The 8,146-nt window shown below is 39.4% G+C and overlaps 1 pseudogene; it reads right to left on the minus strand.

The window, feature by feature from the left end:
* Positions 1–1,237: 1,237 nt before the first annotated feature.
* Positions 1,238–1,863, minus strand: LOC127691304 (40S ribosomal protein S8-like; annotated as a pseudogene).
* Positions 1,864–8,146: the final 6,283 nt, after the last annotated feature.

The raw sequence follows: 8,146 nt of genomic DNA on the forward strand, positions 1-8,146 counted from the left end.
CACAGGACTTGGCTCCAATGTTACATTTCCTGGTATTTTTTCACTCCTTGAAGTATACATATTTTTATTTCTCTGGCCATTTTGCTCCTTTTCATTGTAAATCTGTATAAGAGTGAACACCAATAACCACATGGCACAGTCAATACTGAACTAGTTTGGAATCTTCTCTGCCAATGCTATAATCCAATAACCTTGGGCAGATTTTTTTTAACAATGGCAGAAAGCAGCCACATTTTTTATGCCAGAATATCACAAAAATGGTCTCTAAGTCAGTCAATAACATTCTTCCCCTATGAAACTTTTGAGGACCTATCGTCTCCTGGAAACCCCATAGTCCACATAACCCTCAGCACTGTTGTCCTCCATACTGATACTAGGATGGCCTGTTACAACTGGTTAAAACATTCAATCACATTTCTAGTCCAAAGTCCCAAAGTCTTCTATATTCCTCTATGTGTAGGGCTATCATGGAAATACTCTAATCCCTGTTACCAACTTACTTTTCTACTGCTGTGGAGAAACACCATTGCCAAGGCAACTTTTATAAGAGAAAGCATTTAACTGGGGGCTTGCTTACAGTTTCAGAGGGTTACTCCATGGTCATCAGTCAAGAAGCAGACAGGCATGGCACTGGAGTTGAGAGCTTTACATCCTGATCCTTAAGCAGAGAGGGAGACTTGGCCTAGTGTGGGTTTTTGAAATCTCAAAGCCCACCCCAGTGACACATCTCTTCCCAAGTCAAATAGTTCCTCCCCAAACAGTTCCATTAACTGGGAACCAAGCATTTAATTATGTGTCCTACTTCTCATTAAAACCACCACAATCAGTAATCAGAGACCACATGATCATGTCAATGCAGGCAGAAAACAGATTGGTAAAACACATGTCTTTTCATGACACTAAGTATGAAAGGATCACGTACAAACATAACATTGCCATATATGACACGCACATTGTCAATGGAAGACTAAATGGGGAGGGGCGGGGGTGAAAGCTTTTCATTGAAAATTATGAAACAAGAATATCCACTGTTCTCATTCAATATAGTACTTAAAATGTGAGCCAGAGAAGTGAGGCAAGAAAAGAAGATATAAATCAGCTAAGCACTAAATTGTCTCTATTTGTAGACTTTTAGACTTAATAAATTAGACAAAGCAACAGAATACAGATCAACAGAAATAGTAGCTTTTTAAATAGAAGAATAAATACTTTGATTTCATGAGCTGTGGATGATGGCTTATTTGCCTTTCCGGGCTTTGATCTTTCTCAGGTAGAACTCCAGATCCTTGTCTTCTAGCACAGAGCAATATGCTTTGGCATGCTGCCTTGGTTTGGGGGGCCATGCAGGCAAGAAGTTTGCCCTGCTCGAACTGCTCCTCCAGAAGACTTCTGGTTTTGGTGTTCTTTTTCCTTTCATCATATTTCTTTTAAGTTTTCTTTGATGGCTTTTTATTTAAAATCTCTGTCTCCTCAAGAGTCAGTTTGACCTACTTCTTGAAGCCCAGGCAGGGGCAGTACATAGTGGGACTCAAAACTACTGTTGCTATAGGGTACTGTCAGTAAGCACACTGTAGTTCTTCACCAGGGCACAGTGCAGACCAGCTTGGTACTGGGTACATTGCACACGACATCGATGATCCTTGTTTTTTTAGTACAACACTCAGAGCCCCCAGAAATGCTTCCCATATTCAGTCTCAGGGCAAGGTACTTCTTATTGCCTCCTTGAACTCAGACTGGGTGTATGCAATGAAGACCAATGTTGGCAGCAGCCCATCCCAGCTCTTAATCCTGCTTCTTGTGATAGGGCTTGCTCCCACCCCTTCTCATGCAGTCCTTGTGCCAGATGTCCCAAGCGATGCCCATCACTCAGTGGTGACTCAAAGAGGAAGCAAAAAGCCTCATGGTCTGGATTTCTCCATAGTGACTTTGATCAAACACCAATAGCAAACATACTGGGAATGAACTCAGACAAACAATCCCATTGATAATAGCCTCAAAGGGATTAAAATACCTAGGATAAACCAACCAAGAAGGTAAAAGGCCTCTCTCTACACTGTAAAATATAAAACAATGAAAAAATGTTCAAAGACAGCACAGACAAAAAGACCTCCCAATCTCTTGGTCAGTAGAATTAATATTGTGGCAATGGTCTTTTTTTTTTTTAACCAAAAGTGATACATACAGATTCTATACAACCACCATCAAAATATCAATGGCATTCTTCAAAGGCAGAATAAACAAATCTAAAGTCCATTCAAAGTCACTAAAAAATTCAAATAGCCAAAGGAGCCCTGGGCAAAGAGAGCTATTGCAGAGGTATAATATTCCTGGATTTCAAGTAATACGATAGAGAAGTCGTTCTCAACCTGTGGGCTGCAACCCACTCGAGAGTATAACAATCCTTTTACACGGTAGAATATCAGATAGCCTACATATCAGATATTTATATTACAATTCATAACAGTAGCAAAATTACAGTTGTGAAGTAGCAATAAAAAATAATTGGGTATGATTGGGGGTCACCACAACTTGAGGAAGTGTATTAAGGGGTTGCAGCATTAGGAAGGCTGAGAACTACTGCTATGAAGTCATAAGTAACAAAAAATATCTTGATATCAGTGTAAAAATAGACACCTACACTACTAATACAATAGAATAGAGGGTCCATAAATAAGCCCACACAGCTGCAGTCATCTGACTCTTAGCCTGGGTGTTAAAAATATAATTGGAGGAGGTCGAGAAACGGCCTCATAGTTAACAGCATGCAGTGCTCTTGCAGAGAACCCAGGTTCGGTTCTTAGCACCTACACAGGAAATCATAACCATCTGTCACTCCAGCTCCAGGGGATCTGGTGACCTCCACGAGTACCGCATGCACACACGGTGCACTGACGGTTAGTCAGACCCACAAACAGAGACATAAAAAAATAAAGATTTTATTTATACATTGAAGAAAATAATCTTTTTAACAAATGAAGTTGTGAAAAACTGAGGTATATACATATGTTAGAAAGAAAGAAAGAAAGAAAGAAAGAAAGAAAGAAAGAAAGAAAGAAAGAAAGAAAGAAAGAAAGAAAGAAAGAAAGAAAGAAAGAAAGAAAGAAAGAAAGAAAGAAAGGAAGGAAGGAAGGAAGGAAGGAAGGAAGAAACTAGATCCCCACCTATTACCTTGTACAAAACCAACCAAAAATAGACAAATAGCAAAGAACTCGGTTGTAAGCAATGAAAATATTGTAAGAAAACGTGGAGGAAATGCTTTCAGAGAGAGAGAGAGAGAGAGAGAGAGGCAACGATGTCCTGAGTAGGGCATGGGTCTCTCGGGAAGTATTAGAGTTGATAAACGGGATTCCATCAAGCTAAAGGAAACAATCGATGAAAAGACTGCCTGCAGGCTGGACAGAATCCTTGACAGCTAGTCATCCAGTGGAGGATTAATATCCAGAATATAAAATGGATTAAAAAACATGGAACAAAAAAAAAAGGTAATCTAGACAACAAATATCACAGTACCTGGGAGGCTGAGGCAGGAAGAAATACAATGAATTTGAGGCAGTATGGGCTACACAGTGAGACCTCATTATAAGAGCAAATGAAATTTTGTCTCAGACAAGTAAAATGGCTATCCTCATCAAGAAAAATGTGCTGTCAAGACAGCAATGGTAGTTCACATCTTTCATCCCAGCAGAGGCAGCCAGAGCTCTGTGAGTTCTAGGACAGGCTGGTCTACAGAGAGAGTTCCAGGATAGCCAGGGCTATACAGAGATACTCTGTCTCAAAACAAACAAACAAATAAAAAACAATGCTGTCAAGGATGCTGAGGAAGAGGAGCCCTCACACCCTGTTGATTCGAATGCTAATTAGTCCAGCCACTGTGGAAATCAGAATGGAGGTTCCTCGAAGAATAAAAATAGAACTACCTTATGATCCAGCTCTTCTACTCAAGGTGCCAAAGGAATTAATTAATTAATACACTAGAGGATTAGTTTAACACACAATCAAGATACCTCCATAGCCATGTTTATCTCTGCCCTAGTCACGATTGCCAATGCATGGAATCAGCCTTTGTGCCTTCCATGTATCAATGGGTGAAATGACAAAGGAAATTAGGACTATCTGCCCCATGAAATACAGAACAAAACCACGCTATCTGCAGAAAGGAAAAAAAACAAATTTATCCACCACTAAAAATGAAAACTCCATGACAGGTTAGAACTAGAAAGACAACTAGCTTCATATCAAAAAATGGCTTCTTTTAAGGGCTCTTAAACATTTAATTAATATATGGCTAAAGCAATTATATTTAACGTTATTCAAATTATATTTGCAAACAGTGTGCATTGGAAAGGACCAGTGTAGAAGGTATCATGTTTCTGGTTTTTAAACAAGTTATTGAAATACAATAAATTTTCAGTTTTGATATACATATAGGTTGTGAAAGGATGCCCACAACTAATTAAAATACCCACGTGAGTGTGTGTGTGTGTGTGTGTGTGTGTGTGTGTGTGTGTGTGTGTGTGTGTAAGACATGGGTACACTAACTTAAAAATGACTGAAGTTGTAAGAGCAAACAGACTGTGTGTACTGTAACACTGGGCTTGGAAATGCTTGATATTTTATTTGCTGTATTGACCCTTTGGTCATTGTATACTAACCATCCTCATCTCTTTTTCAGCTTAGTCTATTTTATACGTTGTAAATGTGGCTTCTCCTAATGGGTTTTGCTTTTGGCTTATGCAGAATATCTTCCAACCTCCTACTTTAAGACTGTGTATTTACTGGTGAAGTGAGATTCTTACAGGCAATACATCCCTAGATTTGTTTCTGAGTTTATGACGTTTTTCTCCCAGCATACATTGTGCTGGCTAGTTTAATGATAGCTTGACACAGCAAGTTATCAGAGGGGAAAAAACTTCAGTAGAGAAAATGCTTCCCTAAGATAGGACTAAAGGCATGCCTGTAAAGCTTTAGTGATTGATGGGGGAAGGCCCAGCCCATTGTGGGTGGGGCCACTCCTGGGAAGGTGGTCCTGGGTTCTGTAAGAAAACAGGCTGAGTAAGCTTAGGAGCAAGACAGTAAGCCATCTCCTCCATGGCCTCTGCATCAGATCTGTCTTCAGGTTCCTGCCCTGCTTGAGTTCCTGTCCGGGCTTCCTTCAGTAATAGATTATAACCCCTTTCCTCCCCAGCATGCTTTTGATCATGTGGTGATTCACCATAACAATAGTAACCCTAGCTAAGGCACACATCTCTACACTGGGTCATGTGTTCCATTTATTTACTTTTCATCTGATAGTGATTAATAGAGACTTGTTCCCATTGTCATGTTGATTTCTTTCTGCTGAGTTTATATTCATATTCTCTTTTGTTTCTTTCTTCCTGTTTATCATTATGACTTGGTAGTTTTCTGTATCAGTAGGGATTGAGCCTCTTTCTCTTTTGTGGACTAAAGTTTTGAGTGGACCCTGTAGTTTTGCACATCATTATGCTGCTAAGTATCCTCCCATTCTGGAGAACATCCTTCAGCCACCGTGGTGGTACTCAGTTTACTTGGCTTGTCTACAGGTAACTTTGCTGACTTCCATGCTCTTGGCTGACATCTGGGTTTCTTTGCAGGATTGAATATGATTTCTGCTGAGAAATATTCTGATAGGCAAATGGAGGGTTCCCTAGGTATAACTTGGCACATTTCCTGTTTTCAGAATTCTCTTTATCTTGGACTTTTTGCAATTTGACTGAAACATGGCATAGAGATGACCTTTGGAGAGTCAAATCCATTTGAGGCCCATGGAGCCTCCCAGCTCTGGTTGTCCACATCACTCCTAAAATTCAGTACATTTGGGAAACTGTTGTTTTGCTGAACTTATTTTCTATGCCTTTTCCCTTTCCTCCTTCTCTGGGAATGCCTATAATTTGAAAATGTGCTCACTTCATAATGGTGCAGATGTCTCGGGACATTGTGCTTCATTCTTCATATTTAGAGAAAGAGTTATCTCAAAAGACATACCTTTGAGTTCAGAAACTCTTCAGCTTGATCAAGTCTGTTGCTCAAGATTTCTACTGAACTTTTCATTTTATTTATTGCACTTTTTAGGTAAAGATTCTTGTTTGACTCTTTTAGTGGCTTCTAACTCTCTGCCAGATTTCTCATTCAGACCATGAATAGTTTCCCTAACTTAATTGAATTGCCCTTTTGCATTCTCTTGTATCTTATGAGGTCTCCTTAGAGTCATTGTTTGGGTCCTCTTCAGGTAGTCTGCTAATTTCCTTTACTTTGTGGTCTGTTGGTAGAGTTATTGTGTTCTTTTGCAAGAATCTCGTTACCTTAATTGGTCAGACTTTTTATGTCCCTCTCTCAATACTTGCACATCTTATGGACCTGTTGTCACTACCAATTCTATATAGTGATTTTTTTTCTCCCAAAGTCAAGTCTTGTGTGCTGTTTAGTATGTTAGTAGGCTCTGGCTCCACATGGATGCAGAAATATCATCTCCACATAGCTTTCTGGGTTATAATCAATGGCTTGGTTTTCTGAAGAGAAAGGGTAATCTCTGTACAACCCCTCTAGAGAGCTCAGGCAATGTAACACATTCATGCAGTAGTGAGAGGGCCCTGCCAGGCTCCATGAAATGTGCATGGGTGGGCTCAGATCCAGCAAGTCTGGTTGCATGTGGCATAGTAGTACCCAACACCTTCTGCAGGACTTGCAGGGATAAAATCATTCCAGCAGTCTAGGACCGAATAAGGATGTAAAGTACACAGCAGCAAAAGGGCATGGGTGGGCTTGTCTTAAAACAGTGCCCCTTGGTGGCAGCATTTTTCTTATCAAAGAGCATCTTCCTAAGTTAAGACTGGCTCCAACTGACCAATGGTGTAGCTGATGCAAAGCCTTCATTCCTTTATGAAACCATCCCAAGCCTCTGCCCCAGCTTTCCCATTGCTTCATCAGGTATTCCAATGTTCTTCCCCAAAGTTCCCAGTGAATGGTGGCTGTTTATTTGATTCTAGGTCTTCCTGGCAGGGAGAAGGTGCCTCTAGCCTACCATTTCGCAGGTTTTGAGTTCTTTTTGTCTTCTGTCTATCTTTGGATGGTTTGGGGGTCTCTGCAGTTTCATCCTCTTTGCAGGTGGGTATTCATCTTACCAAGCACCATTGCAAAGACTCTTTTCTACATATTTTTGGTACACTCATTCAACATTAGTTTAATATGTATGTGTATGCTTATTTCTTTTTTTTTATTCGATATATTTTTATTTACACTTCAAATGATTTCCCCTTTCCTAGCCCTCCCACTCCCAGAAAGTCCTGTAAGCCCCCTTCTCTCCCCCTGTCCTCCCACCCACCCCTTCCCACTTCCCCGTTCTGGTTTTGCTGAATACTGCTTCACTGAGTCTTTCCAGAACAAGGGGCCACTCTTCCTTTCTTCTTGTACCTCATTTGATGTATAGATTATGTTTTGGGTATGTATGCTTAATTCTGAACATTATTTTGTTCCATTATGCAATATTCTTATGCCAGTGCCAGCCTGCTTTTACTACTACTACTACTATAGAATAAAATTTGAAATCAGAAAGCATGATACCTTCAATTTTGTTCTTCTTTCTCAAGATAGCTTTTTTTGTGTAGGGTCCAAGTGTGATGTTATACAAATTTTAGAATTTTTTTTTTATTTCTCATAATAAATGACCCTGGAATTTTTCTTGTACCCATTATGTAAGCATATCTGTGATGTATGTGTATATCATAATAACAGTAGTCATTCTTCTAATCCATGGATAGGAGCAATTTTCCCATTATTTTTGCCCTTATCAATCTTTCATTGATATTTTATAATTCTCTGTGCACAGGTATTTCACCTCCTTGATTAAATGCATTCTTCCTTATTTGATACTACTGTGATTGGGTTTTTAAATTTTTCCAGATAGGTCATTATAAGCATTAAGGGAACATGACTGATTTTTGTATGTTGATCCTATATTGTTAACTTTATTGAGTTCATTTCTTGGTTTAAGTATTTTGTGGAAATTGTAGGAATATCTACATACCAGATTGTATCATTTGTAAAAGAGGTAAATTCGCTTCTTCCATGTTAATTATGGTATCTTTTGTTTCATGTTCTATATAATTTCTCTGCCTAGGACTTCAAATAC

This window comes from Apodemus sylvaticus, chromosome 8 (genome assembly GCF_947179515.1).
Source record: "Apodemus sylvaticus chromosome 8, mApoSyl1.1, whole genome shotgun sequence".
NCBI classification, from domain to species: domain Eukaryota; kingdom Metazoa; phylum Chordata; class Mammalia; order Rodentia; family Muridae; genus Apodemus; species Apodemus sylvaticus.